A 14,751-nucleotide genomic window follows, 5' to 3' on the forward strand; every position below is an offset into this window, starting at 1 on the left:
GTTCTTCAGCACTCAGCTTTCTTTATAGTCCAACTCTCACATCCATACCTGACTACTGGAAAAACTGTAGCTTTGACTAGACAGACCTTTGTTGACAAAGTAATGTCTCTGCTTTTTAATATGCTGTCTAGGTTGATCATAACTTTCCTTCCAAGGAGCAAGTGTCTTTTAATTTCATAGCTGCAGTCACCATCTGCAGTAATTTTGGAGCCCCCAAAATAAAGTCTGACACTGTTTCCACAGTTTATCCACATATTTGTCATGAAGTGGTGGAACTCGACGCCATGATCTTAGTTTTCTGAATGTTGAGTTTTAAGCCAAAATTTTCACTCGCCTCTTTTCACTTTCATCAAGAGGGTCTTTAGTTCCTCTACTTTCTGCCATAAGGGTGGTGTCATCTACATATCTGGGGTTATTGATATTTCTCCCAGCAATCTTGATTCCAGCTTGTGTTTCTTCCAGCCCAGCGTTTTACTCTGCATAGAAGTTAAATAAGCAGGATAAGAATATACAGCCTTGACGTGTTCCTTTCCCAATTTGGAACCAGTCTGTTTTTCCATGACCTGTTCTAACTATTGCTTCCTGATCTGCATACAGATGTCTCAAGAGGCAGGTCAGGTGGTCTGGTATTCCCATCTCTTTCAGAATTTTCCACAGTTTGTTGTGATCCACACAGTCAAAGGTTTTGTCATAGCCAACAAACCAGAAGTAGATGTCTCTCTGGAATTCTCTTGCTTTTTCGATGATCCAGCAGATGTTGGCAGTTTGATCTCTGGTTCCTCTGCTTTTTCAATTCAGCTTGAACATCTGGGAGTTCACGGTTCACATACTGCTAAAGCCTGGCTTGGAGAATTTTGAGCTTTACTTTGCTAGCGTGTGAGATGAGTGCAATTGTGCTCTGCTTTGAACATTCTTTGGCCTTGTCTTTCTTGGGGGGATTGGAATGAAATTGACCTTTTCCAGTCCTGTGGCCACTGCTGAGTTTTCCAAATTTGCTGGCGTATTGAGTGCAGCACTTTCACAACGTCATCTTTTAGCATTTGAAATAGCTCAACTGGAATTCCATCACCTCCACTAGCTTTGTTTATAGTGATGCTTCCTAAGGCCCACTTGACTTTGTATTCCAGGATATCTGGCTCTAGGTGAGTGATCACACCATCGTGATTGTCTGTGTTGTGAAGATCTTTTTTGTACAGTTCTTCTGTGTATTCTTGCCATCTCTTCTTAATATCTTCTGCTTCTTTAGGTTATACCATTTCTGTCCTTTATTGTTCCCATCATTCATTAAATGTTCCCTTGGTATCTCAAATTTTCTTGCAGAGGTCTTTAGTCTTTCCCATTCTATTGCTTTCCTCTATTTCTTTTCATTGACCACTGAGGAAGGCTTTCTTATATCCTTGTGCTATTGTTTGGAACTCTGCATTCAGATAGGTATATCTTTCCTTTTCTCCTTTGCCTTTAGCTTCTCTTCTTTTCATAGCTATTTCTAAGGCCTCCTCAGACAACCATTTGCCTTTTTGCATTTCTTTTTCTTGGGGATGGTCATTTTCACTGCCTCCTGTACAATGTCATGGTTCTTCAGGCACTCTATCTATCAGATCTAGTCCCTTGAATCTATTTCTCACTTCCACTGTATAATTGTAAGGAATTTGATTTAGGTCATACTTGAATGGTTTTCCCTACTTTCTTCAATTTCAGTCTGAATTTGGCAATAAGGAGTTCATGATCTGAGCCACAGTCATCTCCCAGTATTGTTTTTGCTGACTGTAAAGAGCTTCTCCATCTTTGGCTGCAAAGAATATAACCAGTCTGATTTCGGTATTGACCATCTGGTGATGTCCATGTGTAGAGACTTCTCTCGTGTTGTTGGAAGAGGGTGTTTGCTATGACCAGTGCTTTCTCTTGGCAAACTCTATTAGCCTTTGCCCTGCTTCATTCCGCATTCCAAGGCCAACTTTGCCTGTTACCCCAGGTGTTTCTTGACTTCCTGCTTTTGCATTCTAGTCTCCTATAATGAAAAGGACATCTTTCATGAGTATCCATTCTAGAAGGTCTTGTAGGTCTTTGTAGAACTGTTCAGCTTCAAGGAGCAAGTGTCTTTTAATTTCATGGCTGCAGTCACGATCTGCAGTGATTTTGGAGCCCAGGAGAATAAAGTCTCTCAGTTTCCGTTGTTTCCCCATCTATTTGCCATGAAGTGATAGGACCGGATGCCACGATCTTAGTTTTCTGAATGTTGAGTTTTAAACCAACTTTTTTACTCTCCTCTTTCACTTTCATCAAGAGGCTCTTTAAGTTAAAGGAGGTTACCATTATCTTCATTACATCCATCATAGTTTGGCCTCAGGTCGAACAACAGGGAGGGAACACAGTTCTGTCCATCAACAGAAAATTGGATTAAAGATTTACTGAGCGTGGCCCCACCCATCAGAACAGGAGGCAGTTTCCCCCTCAGTCAGTGTCTGCCATCAGGAAGCTTTCATTAGCCTCTTATCCTCATCCATCAGAGGGCAGACAGAATGAAAACCACAGTCACAGAAAACTAACCAAACTGATCACATGGACCACAGCCATGTCTAACTCATTGAAACTGTGAGCCATGCCATGTAGGGCCACCCAGGACAGACGGGTCATGGTGGAGAGTTCTGACAAAACGTGGTCCACTGGAGAAGGGAATGGCAACCACTTCAGTATTCTTGCCTAGAGAACCCCATGAACAGTATGAAAAGGCAAAAATTTAGGACACTGAAAGATGAACTCCCCAGGGTGGTAGGTGCCCAATTCAAAAAGGTACATGTACTCTTATCTTCACACCAGTGATGTTCACAATAGCTAAGACATGGGAGCAACTTAAGCGTTCATCAACAGATGAGCAGATAACGAAGGTGTGATAATACACACAGTGGAATACTATTGAGCTGGTAAGAGAATGAAATAATGCTATTTTCAGCAACATGGATGGACCTAGAGCTTACCATACTAAGGGACGTACGTCAAACAGAGAAAGGCAAATACCATATGACGTCACTTATATGTGAATCTAAAGAAAATGATTCAAATGGACTTATCTATGAAACAGAAAGAGAATCATGGACATAGAGATCAGACTTGCGGATGCCAAGGGGTAGAGGAGGTGGGTGAGGGACGGAGCGGAAGCTTGGGGTGAGCAGATGCAAACTTTTACATGCAAGATGGGTGAATGTCAAAGTCTTAGTGTTTAGCACAGAGATCTGTATTCAACATCGGGAATAAGCTGTAATGGAAAAGAATACATATATATATGTATAACTGAATCTCTGTGTTATACAGTAGAAGTTAAGACAATATTTAAGCCAAATATACTTCAATAAGGGATTCCCTCATAGCTCAGGGGGTAAAGAATCGGCCTGCAGTGCAAGAGACCCAAGTTTGACCCCTGGGTGGGAAAGACTCCGTGGAGAAGGGAATGGCAAATCACTCCAGTATTCTTGTCTGGAGAATCTCATGGACAGAAGAGCCTGGCCGGCTACAGTCCATGTGGTTGCTAGAGTCGGACATGACTTAGCAACTGAACCATACTTCAATAAAACACATTTTTAAAGAAAAAAAATCTGAAAAGATGGGGCGTGAATGTGTGACCCAGTGGCAAGCACCCGGGCACCCAGAGGCCTCTTGCTTCCTAGTTTTCACAGCAGTGAGTGGGGATGTTATTAGCACTTCCTACCCAGGAAGGTGAAGAAAAATGAATGAAATGACCCATCTAAAGTGCCTGGACGGGACCCATTACATGGGAAGAGCTCGGAACAGCAAGCTGTGCTACGTCAGTCCTGCACTGGGACCCAGGGGCAGTCCAGTGTGTTTGGAGGGACTTGGCTGGAAAAGACACGTGGCAGGAGAAACCCAGGGTCCTCCTGGGCCTAGGTTGAGGTGTGGCTGCATCAGGTCAGGAGACCCTGAGGTCCTGCGATTGGAGGGACAGCCCAGCTTCCTGTCGCCTGGAGGGTGGCTCCAGGACTCACGTGGAAGGACAGCACCACCAGACTCAGAGGGGGCCCACCGTGGGGAGAGAGCTCAAGTCAGGCACGGAGGGCGCAGAGCCCAAACAGAAAGGCTGGGGATGGCATCTCTGTGTCCCAAGAAGGCAGGACATTTCCAGGTGTCTCGTGGGGCCCCAAGGAGCAAACCGGGGGCTGGGAGTCAAATGTTCAGGGAGGCGTCTTACTGAGAAAGAGCTTAGATGTCCTCTCTGCCCTGCCAGGAACGGCCCCCCCGAGGCCCACCGCCAGTTCACTGGAGGCGGAGAATGGCGACTCTGCTCCCCCATGAGACCCTGGGCAATGTAGCCGAGTCTCCAGGCCCAGGCTCCTCATTGCAGAGACCGTGGCTGTGGACACCTCTGAGACCATTCTCAGGAAGCCACGTGCAGCGCCTGGTCCACACCACATTTGCCTACTCCCACCTTCAGCCCAAAGCTGCCAACCGCAGGCCAGGACAGATGGGCAGCTGTCCCTGCAGGGACAGGCTCGGGTCATAGAACCTGTCAACCCTGAAGCTCCGAGGACAGGGGGCTAATAAAAACTATTAATAAGTAACAACCATGATCAGGAGCCCAGTGGCTTCACAGGGTTCTCGTTGTTCAGCCAGCCGGCAGGGCAGGTGTTTCAGCTCTGAGTCTCCAGCTGAGGAAATGAGTGTCCTGAGACTCAGTGACCTTCCTTGGGTCAGACAGCCGGTAGGCACTATCGCCAAGGCAAAGCCGGGTGTTACATGCACGACCTACCCTCGGCGTTCACGGTGATGCTGGGCCCCAGCTGCCATCCTGGCTCTGCAGGGTCTGCTCGGGGATCTGCCCGAGGAGAGTGAGGTCCACGTCAAGCTGGTTCACAGCCGTGTCCCCCGGGCCTAGCTCAGGCCTGCGCTGAGGGGCTCCTTTATGAATATTGTACAATGGGTGAATAAATGGGCAGGGGGAGCCCCAGCTGGGGGGGGCGGAATGGAGGGTACAGCAGTGAAGGATGGAGCGGAGGCCCGTGGGTCTGGACCACGAGGTGTGTTAGCATGCAGGGCCTGCCTCGGAAGGCGCAGCCACGATGCACAGGCCTGAGAAAGATCCAGGCAACACCAAGGCCGAGAAACCACTCGGCATGAAATAGCCGAGGAGGGGCGACCGGGAGCAAGCAAGCCTTGTACAGGAATGAAGAAAGGGTGCCTTTACAGAAAACCCGAGCTCATTCTCCTGAAAGAGAGCGTGAAACGATTTCAGAAACGGGGAAGGCACTCGCTCTATGATGCTTTCAGACACGGCAGAGAAATCTCTCCAGACTGAGCTCCAGGGCCGCGCTGCTCTAAGCTCCAGGGAGGAAAGACATGGGGGTCCCTTGCTCTCTGTGACCTGGGGTTTCCTAAAGATGCCCAGGCCAGCAAAGCTCCCGAGGGATAGGCTGTAAAACAGAGCTAATATCCGGAACCATGCACAGCTCAGCAGCCATCTCCAGGGTGCTGGGGGTGGGGGAGATGGGGGCTAGAAACTTTCGCTTGTCATTAAAAACAGCTCAGCTTCCAATTGCTCTGAACTGTAAGGAGCCTCTGGAGCAGAAGAGGGGAAGAGCATGGATTGAAACCAAACCCTCTGTTTTCATTCTTTGTTCCTATTTCGCTCGTGTTATTTCTCTCCCCATGGCAGGATGCCGGGCTCCCCGGCTCATCAGTTCTCACCTGACGCTGCTCTTACATCATTTTCTACCTGATGCAAGAAGGATGCTGCCTGCAGAAGGCACTCCACTCAAGGAACAGCCTCTTTTTTTAGCAGAACAAATGTGTTCCTTTTCCCAGGGGCGCGGGCTGCAGCTGAGGCCATTCCGTCCTTTGGCGAACGTGTAAGGGGGCTTCTTGGCACAGCAGACAGACTGCTTGGGAAAGCGGCCAGACACCACGATCATTTCTTTTCTTGCTCTGATGGGGCAAACATGAGGTCTAACCATGATGTCATAAGAGTGATTGTTCAGAGCCCTGGATGAGGCCATCTGATTCCCAGCCTCACCTGAGTCACGGTCCTTTCAAATCCAACATTGCTTTTTAAAATAAATACTGAAAATGACTTTGTATGAAGGGCAAGACAGATCTTGGCCATTTAACGATGACCTGGGGATTAATGAATGAGTAAAATATTCTCTGGCCAAATTGTGAAATTATTTTCCAATTTTGCCCCAGAAAGAAGTTTTCCATCTATTTAACACAGCCCTTGGAGTTTTGTCCTAAACATACAGTGGCTTTGGGATGTAGAAAACTACTGAGGCCAAAGGTCTCTCTGCTCCCACCCAGACGGCGACCCCTGGGCAGGTGAGCTGCCCACCCCTGCCCTCGCTTGTCAACTGATGTGAGCAGGGCAGGCAGGTGTTCTGCCGCCGGGCTGTTCCCTTCCCTGGACTGAGAGCCTGCTGGCTGCTAAACCTCGGGCCAGGGTGTCCCATCACGAGCTCCCTTATTTCCCCCACTTTTATCAGGAGGGCGTGTGCAGATCCCTGTCACTGCTGGAGAACTTGCTCCCGAGCACATCTTCCCCAGGATCGCACACCGGGATTGGAACTCAAGGCCTTGGACTCCAAGTTGGGCCCCTCTTAAAGCGGCGCCGCGTCTCCTTGCAGATGCACGGCCCTTGGGGAGAGCGAGGGCTTTATGCCACCCTCCATCATTGAGAACCTTCCAGAGAGGCCCGGGGGGAGGAGGCAGCTGTGCGCAGCTGGGAGGACCCCCGTGAGTCAGCCCTGCCTCAAGGGAGCCCCGTCTGGCGGGGCTCAGATGAAGTCCAGTGCCTCCATTGTGACCTTAAATGGAACATCAGACGTTACTAGAATTATCTGCTCTGCAAACCCCAAGGATGGAGGCATTTATATCTGACAATCACAAGGAAGCTATCGCAGGTGATAAGACACTATTTCGGCTGCAACCGGAGGCAGGAAAATTGGGGTGAGACAAAGAGAGAGGGAGGGGAGTGCGGCAGACAGCGAGGGGGGCCGCCCAGAGGTGAGGAGGGGCGCCCGGGTCTGGGCGGAGGGCCTTGCTCGTGAGCCCACTGGGGCTGACACCAGCATGCAGAGATGCTGCAAGGAGTTTACTGGGGGTGCAGGCGCCCCTGCGGGAGGCTCGGGGAGGGTCTGGGGGCCTCCTCCCATAGGCCAGTGCTCACTGATCCTTCGCACCCACCTCCCCTCCCAGCCTCGGGTGACAGCGCGCAGGCAGAGCTCGGGGACCCCGGGCTGGGGAGGGCAGCTGTGGGAAGCTGTGCCCGAGGGGGTCCCACTGGGCTGGGGGGGCACTCCTGCTGTGAGCCCCAGGGGAGAAGGAAGCAGGGAAAGACAAGAAGGACCACCTTCTGGAGAACCCGAGTCGCCTGGCAGAGGCACGGGAAAGACCACACGTCCGGCGGCTGAGTCCCCGGGGGGAGGTCAGGGCTGCGGGCCTGGTCAGCGAGAGGCCCGCGCTGCGGGCGGCAGGCGGGGCGCTTGGCTCACAGGGGCAGAGCCTCTGAGTCACGGCCCACGGGCGGCAAGATGAAGGGGGTGGGGTGACCGGGGCTCCCCGGGCCCCTGGGCACGGCGTCACCTCCCCGCGGGAGCCCGCGAGGGCTCAGGGCTGGCCGAGGGCACGGCGGGGTGGGCGCTTGCTGAGAGGGGTGTCCGTCTGCATGGAGCTCAGCTATGTCAGGGATGGGGGAGACACCCCGCGGGGAGAGCCCCGGGGATTTGAAGAAGGTTCTGGAAGCATCGCCACTGGCTGAGAAACTGCCCTCAGATGGCAAACCGAGTCAGGAGGAGGGAGCAGGGCTGGAGGCAGCAAACCCTGTCCCTGGTGTGGCAGACAGAGCAGGACGAGAGAAGGAGAGGCCCGCGGCGCTGACCTTCCGCCCGGCCAGCTGAAAGGAGAGGAGCAGCGTCGTGAAGGGGACAGAGGAGGCCGTGACGTTATCGGACAACCAAGGGAGGAAAACCCCGGAGCACACACCATGCTTGAACGCTGCTGGAAAAATGATGCAAGGAGCTGAGGGCTGCAGAAATTCAGTGAGGGCAAACCCGAAATAGGTAAAAAGAAGCCATTTTCTCTCCTCTGCAGAGAGTTCCAGAGGAGCTGCCAGGGCAGAAGAACCCAGCAGAGAACAGGAGGGGACTGGAGCGGGGCAGGGGTCAGCGAGAGGCCTCCTGGACTCCACGAGCCCCCTCCCGGCGGCCCCAGGAGGAAGCCCCTGTGCGGAAGGACCCCCGGCGTGGGAGGTGTCGGGAGGGAGAGGAAAGCAGACGGCCCCCGACCTGCAGGACAGCCACCAGGGAGGGAACCCAGAGGCAGACAGGGCTGACCGTGAGCTTGGCCTGGGCTCCGTTCAGGAGGAGGGGCTGCTGAGGTTTGGGCCCAGGAGACCCCAGGGGCCGGCTCTGTGGCCAGCAGGGCTGAGAGGTGCTCTGGATGACCCGAAGCCTCACCTGCTTCTCAAATGTGGGCCATAGACCAGGAGCCTGGCCTCCCCAGGGAGCTTGTTGATTAAGACCTTCCCTCCCTGAGAGGTCCGCTCCAGCCTGGGATTCCTCGCTGACGTGGAGAGAGGTGGTGGCCGGGGGGAAGGATCCACTCCCCCTCCCTGCAGGAGGGCGGGGGCCACTGGCCATGAATGGACAGCAAGTCCCCTTTACAGGCTGTGTGAGCCTGGAGGACCTCGAGAGCCAGTCCCCGAGGTTGGGGTGATCACGACCCCCTCCTGGACTGATGACTGGTGAGTTAAGTGAGACCTCTGCAAACACAGCAGCCTGGTGGCCGGCCACCATGAGTCTGAATCCCCGTCGACAAGTCCAAGCAGGCCCCGTCTCCACCTGCACCCTCGCCCCGCGCCGCTCCAGGCCCTGTCCCCGATGGGAACGAGGGGCTGCGGGGCCTCCGAGTGTCCAGTGGTCAGTCCTCACACCCCCGTGACTTCTCCCTGAGTTCTGGAAGGAGTGGCCTCCTCTGTTCCTCCTGGTGCCCTGATGCCTCAGAAATGGTTTACTGGCAGAGAGTGCTCAGTACCGTCAGCCCGCTTATCCACGGTTCTGCTTTTCGAGATTTTAGCGACCTGCAAACCAAGCTCAGTAAACACGGAATGAAAAATTCCAGAAATGAATATTCATGAGTGTTGAATTGTGAGTTAAATTCTAAGTTCTGAATAGGGTGATGGACTCTCGCAACGTCCTGCTTTGTCCCCCCCAGATCCCCATCCAGCAGCAGCGGGGTCCTGGCAGGAGACACAGGGTCACCTGAAGCAGCAGGCCCTCCTAGGGATGCACCCGGAGGTCGGCGGGAGGGAGCCTGACCCTCCCTCAGGAGGACACCATCACCTGGCATTGTCATCGCTCAGCATCACAAGAAGGCAAGGCACAGCATGCTGAGATATTTTGAAAGAAAGACCATACCAGCATAACTTTTCTTATTGTTGTTTATTATATTATTGCAACTGTTCCATTCTATTACTGCTGTCATCAACCTCTCACTGTGCCTAATTAATTAATTAGCATACACATGTATGGGGAACGGTATAGATAGGGTTGGGTACCACCCACGGTGTTTAGCATCCCCCGGGGGTCTGGGAGCGTATCTGCCGTGGGTAGAGAGGACCACTGCACACACTGCTAGAGGGATGCATGGAAGAGCTGTCAACTCTTTCCGAAACCGGGCACTCAGAGGCACACCTGTTTCCTTGGCAGGAAGCCTCCCTCTTCCCTCCGCGTTTGTCATTAGAATATGGAATTTTCATGCTTTGCCTGAAAACTCGGCTGTGTCTCTTCCCACAACATCCTGATGGCAGGACGTGGGCTGCCCCGAGGCCTCCTGCCACGCCTGCAGGGACAGTGGACAGGGGCCTCCGCCTCCTGCTTATGTTTCTGCATTGTTAGAGCTCTCTCACCATGCAGCACACGCACAGAACCCACGAGAGGAAACAATTTCTTTATAAAATGGTATAAAGCACAAACCTGCCCCTTCCGCATTCCGCGCTAATGGGTGATACTCCTTGTTGGAAAGTTTCTATTTCTCTAAGACAATAGTTAACATGGCACTCATTCTCCATGGGCTTTCATGAATTACAGTGAAGGACAGAAAAAAAGGAAAATCCATATGTCTCTGGAATCCCAGAAATTGGGAACAAAGAGGAACTTTAATGAACATGGAGTTTGAAAATTTTAATGTGCTCAGGAGACCATGAAGACATTGTGATATATTAAGCCTGAGAAACTGAAATTATTAACTTGTATGAACATCACGCTTCCTTATCCTAGATTCTAACAGAGGCCGGCAGTGCCGAGCAGAGAGGTTTCGGTAAATTCTTGGAGGACGTGTGTGGACTGAGACGATTCCTGTTGTTTGGGGACATGCCATTCCGGGTGTGGAAGGGAGAAGCTACAGGCCCGGGTCAGGGGGGTTCTCAGAAACCAGGCTGGATGCTGGGGCTGCAGCCAGGCCCACCCTGGAGACCAGGAAGCTGGTGAGGGGGCTGCACAGATACTCCTGCAGACTCAGGAAGTGGGACCCCCTTTCCTACTTCAGTCCTGCCTCCCCAAGTCACTGCCCTTCATTCTCACTGAGCCTCTCACTGAGTTCCTCCCCCCATCGGGGGGAACTGGTGTCTCAGGGGGGCTGTGAGTCCTGGGTGTGTGTCTCCTCGGCTTTTGACAAGTCTGACCCCTGCCCCCAGGTGACTGCCCTGACCTCATCCCCACCGTGGGACACGAGACGACATTTCTCACATCCTCCCCAGTGACTCATGAAGTTTGGGTGAAAATGCTGTGACTTTAAGGTTTAAAGTTACACACCATTGACACACGCGCTCTCAGGCTTGGGGGATGTCCTTCTTTCCTCAGCACCTGCATGTCTTGTCTCAAAGCCTGCCTCCCACCTTGCAGGAGAGCTGCCCGCAGAGCAGCTGGACCCACGCTGACCTGTTGTGCAGGGGCCAGGTGACCTGTGCTCACTCAAATCACCAGGGTGTGAGGGTCCTTTGACTCAGCGTCTCTTAGTAGCCAAGAACCCCAACTGCAACACCTCAGACCTCTCAGAAATAGAAAGAGAGCCTCGTAGATCACCAGAGGAGCCTGGTGTCAGCTGGGTGCCCACGTTGGAAAAGACAGTAAACATACATTCACACAAAACACACGTGTACATGCATACACACACACGCTTACACATGTACACGTGTATGCTAAGTCTCTTCAATTGTGTCCAACTCTGTGAGACCCCATGAACTATAGCCGCCCCTCCACCCACGCTTTGCTGTCCGTGGGGTTCTCCAGACAAGGCTGCTGGAGTGGGCGTATACACACGTACACACTCAAGCATATACACCCATGACTGCATGCACAGAATTAGAGTCACCTCTGATGGCAGCAGGCCCAGCTCCCATCCCAGATCCTGTCTGTCTGCTGTGACTCTGCAGCTCTTCCATCAGGAGCAGTCACTGTCCCACCCTCCATGTCCAGGGTGTCGAGGGATGTTCTTGGAAGAGCACGGAAGCTCTTAGAGCCAGTTCTGTGCCCTGGCTCTGAAGAGCCTCCCCACCCAGGCCCTCATTCTCTGTTCTGAAATGCTGACTCCACGGTCGGAGCAGGCCGGGCAGCCTGGCTGGGAGGGTCTGGATGCTCCAGCTTGGCCTCCATCACAGAGAACGCTCCTGCAGGGTCCATGGAGCCACTGCTGAGGACAATCTCCCAGGTATGTGCATGAGCTTGGCTGAAGCTAGCTGAGCCCTGCCCATGGCTGCAGACCCCATACCTACACTGGCTGGACCCCAGACTCACATGCGGGGGTAAACCACTGCGGAGCCTTGGGATGGCGTGGGACTCAGGGATGAGTTAAAGAAAGGCCAGCAGTGTGTCACCTGGAAACCACAACAAAGGACAACCTTGCCGCATTCAGCCCAGGAGCCCGGTGAGTTGGACTCAGGACCCAGCTTTCTGGAAGGACATGACTCAGAAAGGTTTGAACTTTGAGCAGAGTGAACAATAGCTGAATTGCGAAGCAGCCAGGGTTGGGAAGGGAGGAAGCAGAAGGTTGCTGAGAAGAGATAAGAGCTGAAATGCACACGCCAAGTAAGCAAGTGGTTCACATGGTCAGCGCCTAATTTTTAAAACAGCCCTTTGCATCACTTCAGTCATGTCCGACTCTTTGAGACCCCGTGGACTATAGCCTGCCATGCTCCTCTGTCCATGGAATTCTCTGCGCAGAATACTGGACTGGATCACCATGCGCTCCTCCAGGGGATCTTCCTGACCCAGGGATCGAACCTGCGCCTCTTACATCTGCACTGGCAGGTGGGATCTTCACCACTGGTATCAAAACAGCCTCATGGGGGTGAGTGCTGTTCTTATCCGTTTCTGTGGGAGAGAAAGATGGAGACAGTGTGGTGGGCACGAGCTGCCCAAGGTCACGGTGGGTGCAAGCTGCCCAAGGTCATGGAGCCCACCCCCCTTCAGAGACTGAGCCGCCAGCCTCGGCCTGTGAAACGGCACAGGGCGCGCAGCGGAGGCTCCAGAAAGGAGGACCAGATGGAAGGCGGGCCTCGCGGGAGACCTGGGTGAGCGGTATGGGAAGGGACGCGTGTCCCGGGTTTGAAAGGGCAGAGGGAGCACCGTGGGCAGGGCACCAGGCTGTCACCGTGGTGGGCCGAGCTTGACGAGGCTTTCAGCTGCAGCCGGACTGGGCGAGGGGCCCAGTGTCACCGAGGAAACGGGGGATCCCCATGGGAGCCCGTCCCTGCCCCCAGCTCCCGGGGACTCTTCTGGAGTCTCCTTGACATTTGGAAATCCCAGGCCCTGAACAATGTGTCCTGGAATTCTCGTAGCCACCAAGTGATTTAGAGAGCTGCTGGGTGACCCCGCCTTGAAGAATTTCTGAAGAAAAAGAGGGCATTTGCAAATGAGGGCTTTACCCCCATCACCAAAGAGGAGATTGAGGAACAAAGAGGTTAATTAATTTTCTCTGAGGTTTCACCAAGAGTCAACTGCTTAACTGGATAAGAAAATGTAACTTGAACAATTTTACGAGTGATGTGCTGACGTCTCCCCTCTTGCTCCCCGTGTGGCCCAGGAGGCGGGTCCTGCGCCTCGGCTGGGGGCCAACCTCTCGACACCACCACCGTGGACAACAAAGCTCCTGGTTTCCTTAGAGGATGAGGCCACGGAGCGCTCCTGTCCTGTCTCAGTAATTAGCCTCACATCAGCCTTCTCCTGGGCACCGTCAAATTTTCTATTCATGAGAATATTCTTCTCTGGTGTCATCACAAAGGCAGATAGGTGGTTAGACTCACATTGAAATGTGCCCAGACCTTTATGTCTTTGAACTTGTTCTTTGAGAAAACAGACCATTTCTTTGGGCTCCTGTGTGTATGTGTGTCCGACCCTTTGTGATCCCAGGGACTGTAGCCCACCAGGCTCCTCTGTCCATGGGATTCTCCAGGCAAGAACCCTGAAGGGAGTTACCATGCCCTCCTCCAGGGGGTCTTCCCGACCTGGGATCAAATCCAGGCCTCATGTCTTGCATTGGCAGGCAGACTCTTTACCACTAGCGCCACCCGGGAAGCCCTCAGGCGCCAGTGAAGCCATATTTACCACTTTAAGAAGGAAAGGGTGTCTTTGAAAATCGCTGCTCATCCTAATATCCGTCTGCGATGATCTAACTGTGAATGTCAAGTTTGATTATCGGTCTGTGCGTCTGAGCAGCTACCCCACCAGGGAGAGCTGCCCGGCTCCGGGGAGGGCAGAGGAGCCCTGGGAGGTGGGAGATCTTCCCTCCCTGGTGAGGGGCGTGGTGATGAAGCTCACACACGACTGTCCCCTGGAATCAGACATCAGAGTGCCGGTCCCCCTTCTGGGCCCCTGACCTCCCCATTGTAGCTGCCAACTCGATCTGTCCACTATTAAAAATGCAGCAGATGGTACATAAAATATGAAGCCACTTCCAGAACTGCAGACACTCCAACTCTGGGAGGCAAATAAAGTCTGATTAATCATCTGGAACAGAAGCCTCAACCTCCAGCTCATTGAAAAACGTGATTATTTCTGTCCATGTTTGAATATTTTCTGGAATAGCAAGAAAGCGCTCGTTCAGGGCCTGACAGGTCTGGCTGAGCGGGAACGGGAAGCGATTACCCTTGGCTGGCAGCTCTCCCCAGGGCTGCCCATTAAGCCCTGCTGCCCATCCTGTTTCTTCTTGTCGTGAACCACCCTCACTGCCTCTGCAGCTCAGAGTCTCCATTTCTTAAAGGGGCCACGCAGGCCCCCAGATCTGCACTTGCTGCCAGTACGGGTGTCCTTTGACCGCTGCAAACGCTTGCCGTGAGCTCGGCGGCCGGAAGCAACAGAAACCGATTCTCCCCCAGTCCTGGAGGCGGGAAGCCCAATCAGCAAGGTGTCTGTGGGGCCACGCTCCCTCTGGAGGCTCCAGGAGGGGGTCTTTCTGCACCCTGTAGATCCAGTGGTTCCTGGCTTGTGGTAGCATCCCTCCAGTCTCTGTTCCGCCTTCTCAGAGCCTAATTCCCTCCCCTGTCTTGGGACACTTACTGCGTTTCAGATCCTCTCCAGTCCAGGATGGTCTCATCTTCAGATGCTTCACTGTGTCAGCAAAAGATCCTTTTCCGAATAAGGTGACCATCACATTCGGAGGTCAGGATGGGGAAGACTTTGAGGGGTCACCATCAGCACCCAACCCCCCATGATTTTCTCCTTGCTTTGGCTGGTTTGTATGGATTCATTTTGAGGGGGA

The sequence above is a fragment of the Ovis canadensis genome, chromosome 3 (assembly GCF_042477335.2).
Source record: "Ovis canadensis isolate MfBH-ARS-UI-01 breed Bighorn chromosome 3, ARS-UI_OviCan_v2, whole genome shotgun sequence".
NCBI lineage: Eukaryota > Metazoa > Chordata > Mammalia > Artiodactyla > Bovidae > Ovis > Ovis canadensis.